Source organism: Triturus cristatus, chromosome 6 (genome assembly GCF_964204655.1).
Source record: "Triturus cristatus chromosome 6, aTriCri1.1, whole genome shotgun sequence".
NCBI lineage: Eukaryota > Metazoa > Chordata > Amphibia > Caudata > Salamandridae > Triturus > Triturus cristatus.
Genome location: NC_140589.1, coordinates 98,697,129 through 98,713,464, shown reverse-complemented (window position 1 = coordinate 98,713,464; position 16,336 = coordinate 98,697,129). Strand labels below are relative to the sequence as shown.

Sequence of the window (16,336 nt, the reverse complement as noted above, 5' to 3'; positions counted from 1 at the left end):
TCTAAGGCGCTGCGTTAAGGCTGCAGTCTCTCCTGGAGGCGTGTGTTCGAATCCCACTTCTGACAAAACTTTTTTTTTTTTTTTTTTTTTTTGAAACCGTTTATTACAATATCAAATATATACAGGTATGGGCCTACAACCTTCCGGCCGGCCGCTAAAGTGACAGAAATAAATGACATGTATACAATAAGGCACTTGGCGTTACAGAGACGCTAAAGCAGGAGGTATCAACAACGTGGGCCACATGACTCTGAGCCCACAATACGGTTTCGTTTTATACAACACAACAACATAAAACCACACCCGCAAGGCAACCCGAGAGCGAAAGTGACAACATATGCTCCTCAAATGGGGGGACCCCAACCATACACTAAAATCGAAGGAGGGGAAGGGGAATAGGTCCGGGACTGGGAAAAACACTGTGCCCGGGATTGAGGGAGGGGGTCATCTAGGGGGACGGAGCTGGTGAAGCGGGAGGCAACAATGGCGGCTCGCAAATACCCCCGCGGTAGGCGTTCCAGGGGCCCCACACCTTCAGCCACGCCCCAGGCTTACCCCGCGCCACATACACCACCTTCTCTCGGAACATGCACCAATCCATGTGTTCTTTCCAGGCCGACACTGCCGGCGGCCTCTGGGATCCCCACAGTTGAGCGATGTCACGTTTAGCAATCATATAACCCAGCGTCACCCATCGCGTCTGCGGAACCGAGTAGTCGGTCGGTTCCCACACATTCAGCAGGCATCTCCTCGCTTCAGGCACCAGCACGACATGCGTAACCGCTCGCAGGACCTCATGCACACCACGCCAGAATCGCTCCACCCTCGGACATTCCCACAGAATATGTAAAAAAGTCGCCAATGCACCGCACCCACGCTTACACAGTCCATCCTCGGCAAAGCCCATACGCAGAAGCCCTGGCCCCGTCATGTACACCCGGTGAAGTATCTTAAGCTGGACGAAGCGAAGGCGAGCCGGGATGGCCACCTCCTTCGGGGAGGCCACCGCGGAAATCCAGTCCTCGTCGTCCAGCTCCAACCCATCGGCAACCCAAGCCTCGCGGAGCCCAGTCAGTAAGCCCGAGCGGTCATTAATCAACTTCTTGTAGATGAGGGAGATCGTGCTGTCTGGAACGTGGCCATCTAGCACTCTATCCTCCAGTGGGGAGGACTCCGGGATGGCGGCCACGTCTGGGAAGACAGAACCCAGTGCGTGACGGACCTGCAGGTATCGAAAGTATTCACTGCCCTGCAGCTGAAACTCCGCCTGCAGTGTCTCGAATGTTTTGAATCCTCCCCTCGTCCAGAGGTCCCCCACTGTACTAATGCCTATCGTGTCCCACCTATCGAAGCCCTTCGAGGTCCATAGGGAGCCCAACCTCTCAGACGCATACAACGGTGACGCCCGGGTCAAACGGTCCTTCCATCCCATAGCTGCATTGGCCGCGTGCCATACTCGCACCATGACACGCGTGGGTCCCGTCAGGCGGGAATCGGGCACGCTAGTGTAGAGCGCTCGATTGTAATCGCCACCGGGCAGGAGCATCTTGTCCATTTCAAATGCCGGGTTTAAGGCGGGCCCGTAAAGGCCGTGATTAATTGCAGCTAATTGGGAGGCCCAGTAATACCGCTTAATATCCGGGAGGGCAATCCCTCCGTCATACCACGGGAGCGTCAACTTTGCCAGGGCTATACGCGGCCTCCCGTCCCAGAACAGGCGGCGCTGCAAACTCTCCACCTCACGGAAGTAACGCGCCGGGACCAGGTCCATCGAGTTCTGGAGAGCGTACAGAAAGCGCGGTAATGACATCATCTTGAACAATGCCGCCCGGCCGAGCGGCGAAAGCGGCAAGCGCCGCCAGCGCGCGACGTCCTCCTTCAAGCGCTGGAGGGGGGGAAGCAAATTCCGCTCGTAGCGGGCCACCGGGTCCAGCGTAATATAGACGCCCAGGTAACGAAACCCCTGCGAGGCAATCTGGATCGAGCAGCCCCGCGGGAGAACAGGAGCCTCCCCGGTAAGCACATAGACACAGGATTTAGCCCAGTTGATGACAAGACCTGAGTTACGGCCGAAGGAGCGCAGAACATCGACCAGGACAATCAGTGATTTACGCGGGGAGGCTAAGTACAACAGGATGTCGTCGGCGTAGAGGGACACGCGGTCCTCATACTCAGGGGTCCAACGGAGACCACGGATAGAAGGGTGCCACCGCAGCCACTCCGCCAGGGGTTCCAAGGCCAGTGCAAACAGCAGCGGCGACAGGGGGCAACCCTGTCGCGTGCCCCGTCCCAGCACGAATGGGGCCGAGACTCGACCATTCACCACCACCTGCGCCAATGGGTCAGAGTACAACAATTTGACCCAGCTGATGAATCCCGGGCCAAATCCAAATTTCGCCAACATCGCCCAGATGTACGGCCACTCGAGCGTGTCAAACGCCATGGTGGCGTCCAAGGACGCCAAGATGGCCGGCTCCCGCAAGAACGGAACACGCGCGAGCACCCCGTGCAAGCGCCGCAGGTTAAGGGCCGTGTTGCGATGGGGAATAAAGCCGGACTGGTCTTGGTGGACCAGATCGCCCACCACGCTGACCAGCCGGTTGGCAAGCACCTTGGCGAGGATTTTAGGCTCCGCATTTAAGAGCGAGATCGGCCGATAGGATGTAACCCGGTCTCGCGGTCTCCCCTCCTTGTGGATAACCACGATGGTAGCTAGACGCTGGTCCGGCGGGAGGGAGCCCCGCGAGTGGGCCGCAAGGAACATCGCGCGGAGATGAGGTGCCAGTACATCCGGTCGCAGCTTATACAATTCGATAGGAAGGCCATTCGGGCCCATGGCCTTGCCCGAGGCGACCGAGCGTATGGCGAGGGCGATTTCATCCGAGGTGGGAGCGGCATCCAACGAATCCCTGTCCTCCACTGAAAGCGAGGGCAGCGCGATGTCCCGCAGCAGGGCATGGGAATCCTCCTCCGAGCAGGGAGAGACCGGGGAATATACCTCGCGGAAATAATCCGCGAAGCAAGAAACAATGCCGTCCGGCTCAGTAATTCGTACACCATCCATCCTCTCAATCAGCGGGACCACACGACTAGCTCTCTCCTTCTTATCCAACCACGCAATCAGTTTGCCAGCCTTATCACCCACATCGTACAGTCGCCCCTGTTGCTCTCTGCTAAGGCCCCTGGCCGCCTCCGTGACGAGGGCCCTATAGGCCGCCTGTTTAAGGTGTAGAACATGCAGCGCCGCGTCAGTCACCCCACTCCCCAGACCACCCTCCAATTCAGTAATTTCGGCCTCCACCCGGGTCACCTCCTCCTGTGCGCGTCTGCGGGCATGGGAGATAAAGGAGAGGGCCTCCCCTCTGAGAACTGATTTAAAAGCTTCCCACAGGGAGATAGCCGACGGAACGGACCCCACATTCTCCTCAAAATACCGTTGCAATGATTTAATCAGGTCAGCACGAATAGTGGGGTCACGCAGGTACCAAGCATTGATTGGGGCTACCCTGCCCTCTCCCCTCGGGAAGACACCCAAGTGCAACAGGAGCGGGGAATGATCTGAAATACCCCGCGCCAGATGGTGCACCTCTCCCACCCTCCCAGCATAGGCCGCAGGGACAAGGACATAATCAAGCCGCGAGAGGCTACCATGGGCACCCGAATGGAAGGTGTACTGCAGCTGGGTGGGATGCTTTAAACGCCAGCAGTCCACCAATCCCAGTGTGTCCAAAAGGCCCGCTAACCACGCCTGTGCCCGGGGGAGGTCCCTAGGGGGATGACGATCCATAGTCCCAGAAGCCACCGCATTGAAATCCCCCCCAACCACCAGAAGCCCCCCCGGGAGGTCAAGGAGGAGGCGTCCCAGATCTGCAAAGGTGGTGGACTGTAGCCCCGGTGGGACGTACACAGAGACAAAGACAACTACCTTGCCCTCCATCCTCCCCACTAAGACAGTGTAGCGTCCCCTCTCATCATGGCGCACCTCGTCTATTTCTAGCGGGAGCGAGGTCTTGACCATGATGCCCACCCCCCGCGAGCCTGATGTGAAGCCCGAGTGGCCCACCAAGCGAAAGCCACGGCGATTCATGGCACAAAAGGAGTTACCAATAAGGTGTGTCTCCTGCAGAAAGACCACATCAGGCGAAATCCGTTTCAGATACTGCAGGACCACACCCCGCTTGATCCTATCACCCAGTCCGTTAACATTCCAGGACAACAAAGTCAAATCCCTACCCCCCATCACATAACGAAGCCATCATTGGTCCCCCCCAGAGCATCTCAAAAACAACAATACAATAACGGGTTTGCCTTGCGGTAGAAACGAACCACACCCCACCCCAACCCACCCAACCCAACAGAACTCCCCCCACCCTGCACCCCTGCATGAGCCCAAACAGCCCCCCCAAAGTGCAGTGTGCCTGTCGCCCCATAGATAAGAAAACTAACTAGTCCCCCAGAGGAGGAGGGAGATCCCCCAAGAGACCCCACACGACCTCCACAGGAGGGGAACTTACCCTAACAGTCAATAGTGACAACAACGCAGTCCAGAGCAAGGCCTACCATTAGACCCTCAGTCCTGATCCGGCGGGCCCTCCCCACCAACCGCACCCCCCCCACCCCCCCGGCCCCGATCTCCGGGCAAAGTGTCTAGCCAGTCCCCGGCCACCTCGGGTCGATCAAAAAAGTGCGTGTGGCCATCCACCTCCACTCTCAGCTTAGCTGGAAAAAGCATCGCATATTTGAGATTCAGGTCCCTTAGGCGACGTTTAACACCAAGAAAGCTCAGTCTCTGCTTTTGGACTGCCGGAGTGAAGTCAGGATAGAAATTGATGTCCATATTGTCAAGTTTGACCGGCCCTTGTAGCCTGGAAGTCTGTAGGATAGCGTCTCTGTCCCGAAAATTGAAGATCCGGGCGATGAGAGGCCTCGGAGGGGCTCCAACCTTAGGCCTACCCCCGGGGACCCTGTGGGCACGCTCCACTGCAAAGAATTTACTCAGCCCCCGAGGCTGGAGATGGGTGAGAACCAGGTCCTCAACAAATAGATCCGCCGCCTCCGCCTCGCGTCCCTCCGGCACCCCGATAATGCGGACGTTGTTCCTCCGGGCCCGACCCTCGGAATCCTCCAGCCGACGATTCATCAGGGCGCTCGCCTGGCCAAGCCTGCGCACCTCCTGTTGGAGGGCCGCCACGTCCGTTGTGAGGCCCGTGGTAGAGTGGGCCAAAGAGTCGACCCGGTCGTTAGTTTTAGACAAATCAGCCCTCACGAGGCCCACGTCCACGAGGACCGAGTCAATCTTCTGCGCCAGAGTGTCGAAGCGCTGGTCCACCGAGGCCTTCATCTCGGCGATGGCGCCCATGACGTCTCGGAGGGTCAGGTCCGTGGGCAGAGCAGAAGCATCAGTCGGGCCCGTAGGGGACCTACGCGGCGCCTCTGGGGATCCCTTCTGGAGGGTGTAGCGGTCCATACTGTTGGATTGCTGGGCCGCGCCACGGCGGGTCGATTTTATCTTAGCCCGATCGCCATCTTGTTTTGTGGACATGGTTTCAATCCCCAAGACGAGTCAGTCTCCTCAAGAAAAGGGGGGGGCCGACAATCCAGTTCAAGGGGTCCAGGGGGGAGCGACCACCGCTCCGCAGGACGGACCGCAGCTGGCGGACCGGCAGGGCACCCCAGCGAGACCACACCACCGCACACCGCACACCGCCCCGCAACCCAACCTCGCCTGGCAGCAAGGAGGGCGCAAAAGCGAAAGTGAAAGTGCGGGGTACGCGAGTCACCCAGCCTTGCCCGCCGCTGTTGTTCACTTTGTGTCCAGATCGCCCCACAACTCCAGTACGGGGGGCCGGTGTGGAGAAGGCCGCAAACCTCAATCGATGCTCCTGCCGGTGTCCGAGGTCCGATTTAAAAACGGAAAACGGGCGTCACCTCTGCTCGGGTTCACAAATACAGTCCCCTCATCTGGGACAGGATTCTGTCAGGATTTATGCAGGAGGTCGCGGAGGTCCTCGGGAGCCTCGCACCTACGCGGCCATCTTGGTTGCGCGCTAGGCTCCTCCTCACTTCTGACAAAACTTGAATTCCATTTTCTCTCTCAGTTCCTTTAGAATCTCAGCTAAAAATTGGCAATGTAAATAATATCTGAATAAGTACCAAACTTCAGTTTCAACTGCAAATGCATTTGCCCTATTCTATCTTTAACGTTAATGTAATATTCTTCAAGCACTCGTGGTATTTATATTTCTTTTGTGGGGTACTTTAAAAATCTTTTTTATGAAAGAAATGGGTTACATTAAGTCTTGTGATGTTTTAGGTTTCCAATAAGGAGGTTTTAAATTTTATGTCACGTCATTTTCAGATGCTTCATTCAAGAGATGTTTCCACTATAGAATGCAGAGCAAGGGCAAAAATACAAGTGATAGAGCGAGTGAGTGAGAAGGAGTGTTGTGGAAGGAGAGAATGAAACAAAGACAGAGTGAGTGAACGGCAGGGAGGCATAGAAGAGTAGTCTAGTAGTGAAGGAGACCTGCTTTTCCCTGCTCTTGACCTCCCACCCATCCCCAAACAATCACAAACATACCTTCTGTGCAAAGTTGGTATGCAGAATTTCACGCCTCAGCAAGTGAGGGTGAGTCCCAGGCCAGGGGCTAAAGAGCAAAAGAGTGCCTGTGCTCAGACTTTCCCTGCTAGGGATAGTTTATCTGGAACAAGGCCTACTCTCTTGTATCCAGCAAGGATCTAGAAATCCTGCATGAATCTGCAAGGCACATTGGCAGCATAAATTTGCATAAACTGCCCCACCTATTGCCTTCCTACTTCCTGTGCTGTAGTTGTTTGTGTAGAGAGAGAGGTCGCAGGCAAGGAAATGTTGTGAGTCGGATACAGGACCCTAAATAGCTGGTGAGAGGTATGTGGTGTTCTAAAGAGCATGAAAACTGTATACCTGTGAAATAAAGTGCTTTCGTATGTGTTCTTCTGTGTTTATTGTCCTGTGCATAAAGTTGCACCTTGTGTTTGAAGGTTTAAATTATTTCAGGCTTGCATGGAGGTAGACGTTTCTGAGTAACTTTTATTCATTTCTTAAAAGCCTAAACTGTCAGGATGGCCGAGAGGTCTAAGGCGCTGTGTTTAGGCCACAGTCTCCTTTGGAGGCGTGGGTTCGAATCCCACTTCTGACATGCCTTTTGGAGATTTAATCTCCTTTATCAGGTTAACATCTGATGGAAGTTGCATCTGTTGGTCTTCACTTGGCACGTTATTCCGTTCTCCTCTTGTCAAGAGAGATGGAGTTTCTCATATATTTAGGTTCTATAACGTCTTGCTGACAAAGCGCAATCCTTACCAAATGAGCATAGGACCCATGTAAGAGGTCATCTGGAAGAGTCATGCTCTTGTATGCCCTGGCCAGACGGGCCCTGCAAATTTGGAAGAATGCCATTCATCTGGTAGACAACTGGACTCCAGCACACTTACAGCAATTTCCTCAGGGCTTTGATCAGGGGCTGCTTAAATTTGCATACTCCACCCTATGTTGTGACTTTGAGATCCCTTGTTGAAATTGCTTTAGCCAGCCAAGAGGTGGCTATTGTCTCAATTTCAAAGCAGCTTTGAGCCGTTCAAGTGGCTGGTGAATAGCACTTTCTCTTTGTTCGCCTCAAAGTTCTAAAGAGTTCTCCATAGGTCCTGATCTGTTGGAAGTGCATATAATAGGATAAATAAATTGAGGGCATTCCTTTTCAGTACCTCACCTGCATGGCTGTCTGGCCTCTGGAAGATGCTGGGAAAGCAAGTCAGGATGGCCGAGTGGTCTAAGGCGCTGCGTTCAGGTCACATTCTCCTCTGGAGGTGTGGGTTCAAATCCAACTTCTGACAGTCACGTGTTTACTATACTTTTTTTCTTGAGAAATATGATCATTTCCCTCGCAGTGGCTTATAGGATTGTCTTCTTGGAAGAGTGCAGTGAGTATTTTTCTTGCTCTAGCTATTGGCCTAAGCTCTGTGCATTTTTTGGTTCCTAATATATTTCTCACCCTTTAGATGAAAAAGCAGCATGGGGTCAGGATGGCCGAGTGGTCTAAGGCGCTGTGTTAAGGCCACAGTCTCTCCTGGAGGCGTGGGTTCGAATCCCACTTCTGACAAAACTTGAATACCATTTTCTCTCTCAGTTCCTTTAGAATCTCAGCTAAAAATTGGCAATGTAAATAATATCTGAATAAGTACCAAACTTCAGTTTCAAATGCATTTGCCCAATTCTATCTTTAACGTTAATGTAATATTCTTCTAGCACTCGTGGTGTTTTATATTTCTTTTGTGGGGTACTTTAAAAATCTTTTTTATGAAAGAAATGGGTTACATTAAGTCTTGTGATGTTTTAGGTTTCCAATAAGGAGGTTTTAAATTTTATGCCACGTCATTTTCAGATGCTTCATTCAAGAGATGTTTCCACTATAGAATGCAGAGCAAGGGCAAAAATACAAGTGATAGAGCGAGTGAGTGAGAAGGAGTGTTGTGGAAGGAGAGAATGAAACAAAGACAGAGTGACTGAACGGCAGGGAGGCATAGAAGAGGAGTCTAGTAGTGAATGAGACCTGCTTTTCCCTGCTCTTGACCTCCCACCCATCCCCCAAACAACCACAAACATACCTTCTGTGCAAGGTTGGTATGCAGAATTTCACGCCTCAGCAAGTGAGGGTGAGTCCTAGGCCAGGGGCTAAAGAGCAAAAGAGTGCCTGTGCTCAGACTTTCCCTGCTAGGGATAGTTTATCTGGAACAAGGCCTACTCTCTTGTATCCAGCAAGGATCTAGAAATCCTGCATGAATCTGCAAGGCACATTGGCAGCATAAATTTGCATAAACTGCCCCACCTATTGCCTTCCTACTTCCTGTGCTGTAGTTGTTTGTGTAGAGAGAGAGGTCGCAGGCAAGGAAATGTTGTGAGTCGGATACAGGACCCTAAATAGCTGGTGAGAGGTATGTGGTGTTCTAAAAGCATGAAAACTGTATACCTGTGAAATAAAGTGCTTTCGTATGTGTTCTTCTGTGTTTATTGTCCTGTGCATAAAGTTGCACCTTGTGTTTGAAGGTTTAAATTATTTCAGGCTTGCATGGAGGTAGACGTTTCTGAGTAACTTTTATTAATTTCTTAAAAGCCTGTACTGTCAGGATGGCCGAGAGGTCTAAGGTGCTGTGTTTAGGCCACAGTCTCCTTTGGAGGCGTGGGTTCGAGTCCCACTTCTGACATGCCTTTTGGAGATTTAATCTCCTTTATCAGGTTAACATCTGATGGAAGTTGCATCTGTTGGTCTTCACCTGGCACGTTATTCCGTTCTCCTCTTGTCAAGAGAGATGGGGTTTCTCATATATTTAGGTTCTATAACGTCTTGCTGACAAAGCGCAATCCTTACCAAATGAGCATAGGACCCATGTAAGAGGTCATCTGGAAGAGTCATGCTCTTGTATGCCCTGGCCAGACGGGCCCTGCAAATTTGGAAGAATGCCATGCATCTGGTAGACAACTGGACTCCAGCACACTTACAGCAATTTCCTTAGGGCTTTGATCAGGGGCTGCTTAAATTTGCATACTCCACCCTATGTTGTGACTTTGAGATCCCTTGTTGAAATTGCTTTAGCCAGCCAAGAGGTGGCTATTGTCTCAATTTCAAAGCAGCTTTGAGCCGTTCAAGTGGCTGGTGAATAGCACTTTCTCTTTGTTCGCCTCAAAGTTCTAAAGAGTTCTCCATAGGTCCTGCTCTGTACAGATTGTTCAAAGATCTGTTGGAAGTGCATATAATAGGATAAATAAATTGAGGGCATTCCTTTTCAGTACCTCACCTGCATGGCTGTCTGGCCTCTGGAAGATGCTGGGAAAGCAAGTCAGGATGGCCGAGTGGTCTAAGGCGCTGCGTTCAGGTCGCAGTCTCCTCTGGAGGCGTGGGTTCAAATCCCACTTCTGACAGTCCTGTGTTTACTCTAATTTTTTTCTTGAGAAATATGATCATTTCCCTCGCAGTGGCTTATAGGATTGTCTTCTTGGAGGAGTGCAGTGAGTTTTTTTCTTGCTCTAGCCACTATTGGCCTAAGCTCTGTGCATTTTTTGGTTCCTAATATCTTTCTCACCCTTTAGATGAAAAAGCAGCATGGGGTCAGGATGGCCGAGTGGTCTAAGGCGCTGCGTTAAGGCCGCAGTCTCTCCTGGAGGCGTGGGTTCGAATCCCACTTCTGACAAAACTTGAATTCCATTTTCTCTCTCAGTTCCTTTAGAATCTCAGCTAAAAATTGGCAATGTAAATAATATCTGAATAAGTACCAAACTTCAGTTTCAACTGCAAATGCATTTGCCCTATTCTATCTTTAACGTTAATGTAATATTCTTCTAGCACTCGTGGTATTTATATTTCATTTGTGGGGTACTTTAAAAATCTTTTTTATGAAAGAAATGGGTTACATTAAGTCTTGTGATGTTTTAGGTTTCCAATAAGGAGGTTTTAAATTTTATGTCACGTCATTTTCAGATGCTTCATTCAAGAGATGTTTCCACTATAGAATGCAGAGCAAAGGCAAAAATACAAGTGATAGAGCGAGTGAGTGAGAAGGAGTGTTGTGGAAGGAGAGAATGAAACAAAGACAGAGTGAGTGAACGGCAGGGAGGCATAGAAGAGGAGTCTAGTAGTGAAGGAGACCTGCTTTTCCCTGCTCTTGACCTCCCACCCATCCCCAAACAATCACAAACATACCTTCTGTGCAAAGTTGGTATGCAGAATTTCACGCCTCAGCAAGTGAGGGTGAGTCCCAGGCCAGGGGCTAAAGAGCAAAAGAGTGCCTGTGCTCAGACTTTCCCTGCTAGGGATAGTTTATCTGGAACAAGGCCTACTCTCTTGTATCCAGCAAGGATCTACAAATCCTGCATGAATCTGCAAGGCACATTGGCAGCATAAATTTGCATAAACTGCCCGACCTATTGCCTTCCTACTTCCTGTGCTGTAGTTGTTTGTGTAGAGAGAGAGGTCGCAGGCAAGGAAATGTTGTGAGTCGGATACAGGACCCTAAATAGCTGGTGAGAGGTATGTGGTGTTCTAAAAGCATGAAAACTGTATACCTGTGAAATAAAGTGCTTTCGTATGTGTTCTTCTGTGTTTATTGTCCTGTGCATAAAGTTGCACCTTGTGTTTGAAGGTTTAAATTATTTCAGGCTTGCATGGAGGTAGACGTTTCTGAGTAACTTTTATTCATTTCTTAAAAGCCTAAACTGTCAGGATGGCCGAGAGGTCTAAGGCGCTGTGTTTAGGCCACAGTCTCCTTTGGAGGCGTGGGTTTGAATCCCACTTCTGACATGCCTTTTGGAGATTTAATCTCCTTTATCAGGTTTACATCCGATGGAAGTTGCATCTGTTGGTCTTCACTTGGCACGTTATTCCGTTCTCCTCTTGTCAAGAGAGATGGGGTTTCTCATATATTTAGGTTCTATAACGTCTTGCTGACAAAGCGCAATCCTTACCAAATGAGCATAGGACCCATGTAAGAGGTCATCTGGAAGAGTCATGCTCTTGTATGCCCTGGCCAGACGGGCCCTGCAAATTTGGAAGAATGCCATTCATCTGGTAGACAACTGGACTCCAGCACACTTACAGCAATTTCCTCAGGGCTTTGATCAGGGGCTGCTTAAATTTGCATACTCCACCCTATGTTGTGACTTTGAGATCCCTTGTTGAAATTGCTTTAGCCAGCCAAGAGGTGGCTATTGTCTCAATTTCAAAGCAGCTTTGAGCCTTTCAAGTGGCTGGTGAATAGCACTTTCTCTTTGTTCGCCTCAAAGTTCTAAAGAGTTCTCCATAGGTCCTGCTCTGTACAGATTGTTCAAAGATCTGTTGGAAGTGCATATAATAGGATAAATAAATTGAGGGCATTCCTTTTCAGTACCTCACCTGCATGGCTGTCTGGCCTCTGGAAGATGCTGGGAAAGCAAGTCAGGATGGCCGAGTGGTCTAAGGCGCTGCGTTCAGGTCGCAGTCTCCACTGGAGGTGTGGGTTCAAATCCCACTTCTGACAGTCATGTGTTTACTATACTTTTTTTCTTGAGAAATATGATCATTTCCCTCGCAGTGGCTTATAGGATTGTCTTCTTGGAAGAGTGCAGTGAGTTTTTTTCTTGCTCTAGCCACTATTGGCCTAAGCTCTGTGCATTTTTTGGTTCCTAATATATTTCTCACCCTTTAGAGGAAAAAGCAGCATGGGGTCAGGATGGCCGAGTGGTCTAAGGCGCTGTGTTAAGGCCGCAGTCTCTCCTGGAGGCGTGGGTTTGAATCCCACTTCTGACAAAACTTGAATTCCATTTTCTCTCTCAGTTCCTTTAGAATCTCAGCTAAAAATTGGCAATGTAAATAATATCTGAATTAGTACCAAACTTCAGTTTCAACTGCAAATGCATTTGCCCTATTCTATCTTTAACGTTAATGTAATATTCTTCTAGCACTCGTGGTGTTTTATATTTCTTTTGTGGGGTACTTTAAAAATCTTTTTTATGAAAGAAATGGGTTACATTAAGTCTTGTGATGTTTTAGGTTTCCAATAAGGAGGTTTTAAATTTTATGTCACGTCATTTTCAGATGCTTCATTCAAGAGCTGTTTCCACTATAGAATGCAGAGCAAGGGCAAAAATACAAGTGATAGAGCGAGTGAGTGAGAAGGAGTGTTGTGGAAGGAGAGAATGAAACAAAGACAGAGTGAGTGAATGGCAGGGAGGCATAGAAGAGGAGTCTAGTAGTGAAGGAGACCTGCTTTTCCCTGCTCTTGACCTCCCACCCATCCCCAAACAACCACAAACATACCTTCTGTGCAAAGTTGGTATGCAGAATTTCACGCCTCAGCAAGTGAGGGTGAGTCCCAGGCCAGGGGCTAAAGAGCAAACGAGTGCCTGTGCTCAGACTTTCCCTGCTAGGGATAGTTTATCTGGAACAAGGCCTACTCTCTTTTATCCAGCAAGGATCTAGAAATCCTGCATGAATCTGCAAGGCACATTGGCAGCATAAATTTGCATAAACTGCCCCACCTATTGCCTTCCTACTTCCTGTGCTGTAGTTGTTTGTGTAGAGAGAGAGGTCGCAGGCAAGGAAATGTTGTGAGTCGGATACAGGACCCTAAATAGCTGGTGAGAGGTATGTGGTGTTCTAAAGAGCATGAAAACTGTATACCTGTGAAATAAAGTGCTTTCGTATGTGTTCTTCTGTGTTTATTGTCCTGTGCATAAAGTTGCACCTTGTGTTTGAAGGTTTAAATTATTTCAGGCTTGCATGGAGGTAGACGTTTCTGAGTAACTTTTATTCATTTCTTAAAAGCCTAAACTGTCAGGATGGCCGAGAGGTCTAAGGCGCTGTGTTTAGGCCACAGTCTCCTTTGGAGGCGTGGGTTCGAATCCCACTTCTGACATGCCTTTTGGAGATTTAATCTCCTTTATCAGGTTAACATCTGATGGAAGTTGCATCTGTTGGTCTTCACTTGGCACGTTATTCCGTTCTCCTCTTGTCAAGAGAGATGGAGTTTCTCATATATTTAGGTTCTATAACGTCTTGCTGACAAAGCGCAATCCTTACCAAATGAGCATAGGACCCATGTAAGAGGTCATCTGGAAGAGTCATGCTCTTGTATGCCCTGGCCAGACGGGCCCTGCAAATTTGGAAGAATGCCATTCATCTGGTAGACAACTGGACTCCAGCACACTTACAGCAATTTCCTCAGGGCTTTGATCAGGGGCTGCTTAAATTTGCATACTCCACCCTATGTTGTGACTTTGAGATCCCTTGTTGAAATTGCTTTAGCCAGCCAAGAGGTGGCTATTGTCTCAATTTCAAAGCAGCTTTGAGCCGTTCAAGTGGCTGGTGAATAGCACTTTCTCTTTGTTCGCCTCAAAGTTCTAAAGAGTTCTCCATAGGTCCTGCTCTGTACAGATTGTTCAAAGATCTGTTGGAAGTGCATATAATAGGATAAATAAATTGAGGGCATTCCTTTTCAGTACCTCACCTGCATGGCTGTCTGGCCTCTGGAAGATACTGGGAAAGCAAGTCAGGATGGCCGAGTGGTCTAAGGCGCTGCGTTCAGGTCGCAGTCTCCTCTGGAGGTGTGGGTTCAAATCCCACTTCTGACAGTCATGTGTTTACTATACTTTTTTTCCTGAGAAATATGATCATTTCCCTCGCAGTGGCTTATAGGATTGTCTTCTTGGAAGAGTGCAGTGAGTTTTTTTCTTGCTCTAGCTATTGGCCTAAGCTCTGTGCATTTTTTGGTTCCTAATATATTTCTCACCCTTTAGATGAAAAAGCAGCATGGGGTCAGGATGGCCGAGTGGTCTAAGGCGCTGCGTTAAGGCCACAGTCTCTCCTGGAGGCGTGGGTTCGAATCCCACTTCTGACAAAACTTGAATTCCATTTTCTCTCTCAGTTCCTTTAGAATCTCAGCTAAAAATTGGCAATGTAAATAATATCTGAATAAGTACCAAACTTCAGTTTCAACTGCAAATAATATCTGAATAAGTACCAAACTTCAGTTTCAACTGCAAATGCATTTGCCCTATTCTATCTTTAACGTTAATGTAATATTCTTCTAGCACTCGTGGTATTTATATTTCATTTGTGGGGTACTTTAAAAATCTTTTTTATGAAAGAAATGGGTTACATTAAGTCTTGTGATGTTTTAGGTTTCCAATAAGGAGGTTTTAAATTTTATGTCACGTCATTTTCAGATGCTTCATTCAAGAGATGTTTCCACTATAGAATGCAGAGCAAAGGCAAAAATACAAGTGATAGAGCGAGTGAGTGAGAAGGAGTGTTGTGGAAGGAGAGAATGAAACAAAGACAGAGTGAGTGAACGGCAGGGAGGCATAGAAGAGTAGTCCAGTAGTGAAGGAGACCTGCTTTTCCCTGCTCTTGACCTCCCACCCATCCCCAAACAATCACAAACATACCTTCTGTGCAAAGTTGGTATGCAGAATTTCACGCCTCAGCAAGTGAGGGTGAGTCCCAGGCCAGGGGCTAAAGAGCAAAAGAGTGCCTGTGCTCAGACTTTCCCTGCTAGGGATAGTTTATCTGGAACAAGGCCTACTCTCTTGTATCCAGCAAGGATCTAGAAATCCTGCATGAATCTGCAAGGCACATTGGCAGCATAAATTTGCATAAACTGCCCCACCTATTGCCTTCCTACTTCCTGTGCTGTAGTTGTTTGTGTAGAGAGAGAGGTCGCAGGCAAGGAAATGTTGTGAGGCGGATACAGGACCCTAAATAGCTGGTGAGAGGTATGTGGTGTTCTAAAAGCATGAAAACTGTATACCTGTGAAATAAAGTGCTTTCGTATGTGTTCTTCTGTGTTTATTGTCCTGTGCATAAAGTTGCACCTTGTGTTTGAAGGTTTAAATTATTTCAGGCTTGCATGGAGGTAGACGTTTCTGAGTAACTTTTATTCATTTCTTAAAAGCCTGTACTGTCAGCATGGCCGAGAGGTCTAAGGTGCTGTGTTTAGGCCACAGTCTCCTTTGGAGGCGTGGGTTCGAGTCCCACTTCTGACATGCCTTTTGGAGATTTAATCTCCTTTATCAGGTTAACATCTGATGGAAGTTGCATCTGTTGGTCTTCACCTGGCACGTTATTCCGTTCTCCTCTTGTCAAGAGAGATGGGGTTTCTCATATATTTAGGTTCTATAACGTCTTGCTGACAAAGCGCAATCCTTACCAAATGAGCATAGGACCCATGTAAGAGGTCATCTGGAAGAGTCATGCTCTTGTATGCCCTGGCCAGACGGGCCCTGCAAATTTGGAAGAATGCCATGCATCTGGTAGACAACTGGACTCCAGCACACTTACAGCAATTTCCTTAGGGCTTTGATCAGGGGCTGCTTAAATTTGCATACTCCACCCTATGTTGTGACTTTGAGATCCCTTGTTGAAATTGCTTTAGCCAGCCAAGAGGTGGCTATTGTCTCAATTTCAAAGCAGCTTTGAGCCGTTCAAGTGGCTGGTGAATAGCACTTTCTCTTTGTTCGCCTCAAAGTTCTAAAGAGTTCTCCATAGGTCCTGCTCTGTACAGATTGTTCAAAGATCTGTTGGAAGTGCATATAATAGGATAAATAAATTGAGGGCATTCCTTTTCAGTACCTCACCTGCATGGCTGTCTGGCCTCTGGAAGATACTGGGAAAGCAAGTCAGGATGGCCGAGTGGTCTAAGGCGCTGCGTTCAGGTCGCAGTCTCCTCTGGAGGCGTGGGTTCAAATCCCACTTCTGACAGTCCTGTGTTTACTCTAATTTTTTTCTTGAGAAATATGATCATTTCCCTCGCAGTGGCTTATAGGATTGTC

At 49.0% G+C, this 16,336-nt stretch overlaps 12 non-coding genes across 12 annotated transcripts; all 12 read left to right on the top strand.

Moving 5' to 3' along the window:
* Positions 1-7,095: 7,095 nt before the first annotated feature.
* On the top strand, positions 7,096-7,178 carry TRNAL-UAG (transfer RNA leucine (anticodon UAG)). The gene has a single exon. It is a non-coding gene; the product is annotated as a tRNA-Leu (tRNA).
* An 877-nt stretch (positions 7,179-8,055) lies between these two features.
* On the top strand, positions 8,056-8,138 carry TRNAL-AAG (transfer RNA leucine (anticodon AAG)). Its single transcript has one exon. It is a non-coding gene; the product is annotated as a tRNA-Leu (tRNA).
* Positions 8,139-9,157: 1,019 nt separating this feature from the next.
* On the top strand, positions 9,158-9,240 carry TRNAL-UAG (transfer RNA leucine (anticodon UAG)). The gene has a single exon. It is a non-coding gene; the product is annotated as a tRNA-Leu (tRNA).
* Positions 9,241-9,872: 632 nt separating this feature from the next.
* On the top strand, positions 9,873-9,955 carry TRNAL-CAG (transfer RNA leucine (anticodon CAG)). The gene has a single exon. It is a non-coding gene; the product is annotated as a tRNA-Leu (tRNA).
* A 186-nt stretch (positions 9,956-10,141) lies between these two features.
* TRNAL-AAG (transfer RNA leucine (anticodon AAG)) lies at positions 10,142-10,224 on the top strand. The gene has a single exon. It is a non-coding gene; the product is annotated as a tRNA-Leu (tRNA).
* A 1,023-nt stretch (positions 10,225-11,247) lies between these two features.
* On the top strand, positions 11,248-11,330 carry TRNAL-UAG (transfer RNA leucine (anticodon UAG)). Its single transcript has one exon. It is a non-coding gene; the product is annotated as a tRNA-Leu (tRNA).
* Positions 11,331-11,962: 632 nt separating this feature from the next.
* Positions 11,963-12,045, top strand: TRNAL-CAG (transfer RNA leucine (anticodon CAG)). The gene has a single exon. It is a non-coding gene; the product is annotated as a tRNA-Leu (tRNA).
* A 186-nt stretch (positions 12,046-12,231) lies between these two features.
* Positions 12,232-12,314, top strand: TRNAL-AAG (transfer RNA leucine (anticodon AAG)). Its single transcript has one exon. It is a non-coding gene; the product is annotated as a tRNA-Leu (tRNA).
* A 1,025-nt stretch (positions 12,315-13,339) lies between these two features.
* Positions 13,340-13,422, top strand: TRNAL-UAG (transfer RNA leucine (anticodon UAG)). The gene has a single exon. It is a non-coding gene; the product is annotated as a tRNA-Leu (tRNA).
* Positions 13,423-14,054: 632 nt separating this feature from the next.
* TRNAL-CAG (transfer RNA leucine (anticodon CAG)) lies at positions 14,055-14,137 on the top strand. Its single transcript has one exon. It is a non-coding gene; the product is annotated as a tRNA-Leu (tRNA).
* Positions 14,138-14,320: 183 nt separating this feature from the next.
* Positions 14,321-14,403, top strand: TRNAL-AAG (transfer RNA leucine (anticodon AAG)). The gene has a single exon. It is a non-coding gene; the product is annotated as a tRNA-Leu (tRNA).
* A 1,779-nt stretch (positions 14,404-16,182) lies between these two features.
* Positions 16,183-16,265, top strand: TRNAL-CAG (transfer RNA leucine (anticodon CAG)). Its single transcript has one exon. It is a non-coding gene; the product is annotated as a tRNA-Leu (tRNA).
* The last annotated feature ends 71 nt before the right edge of the window (positions 16,266-16,336 follow it).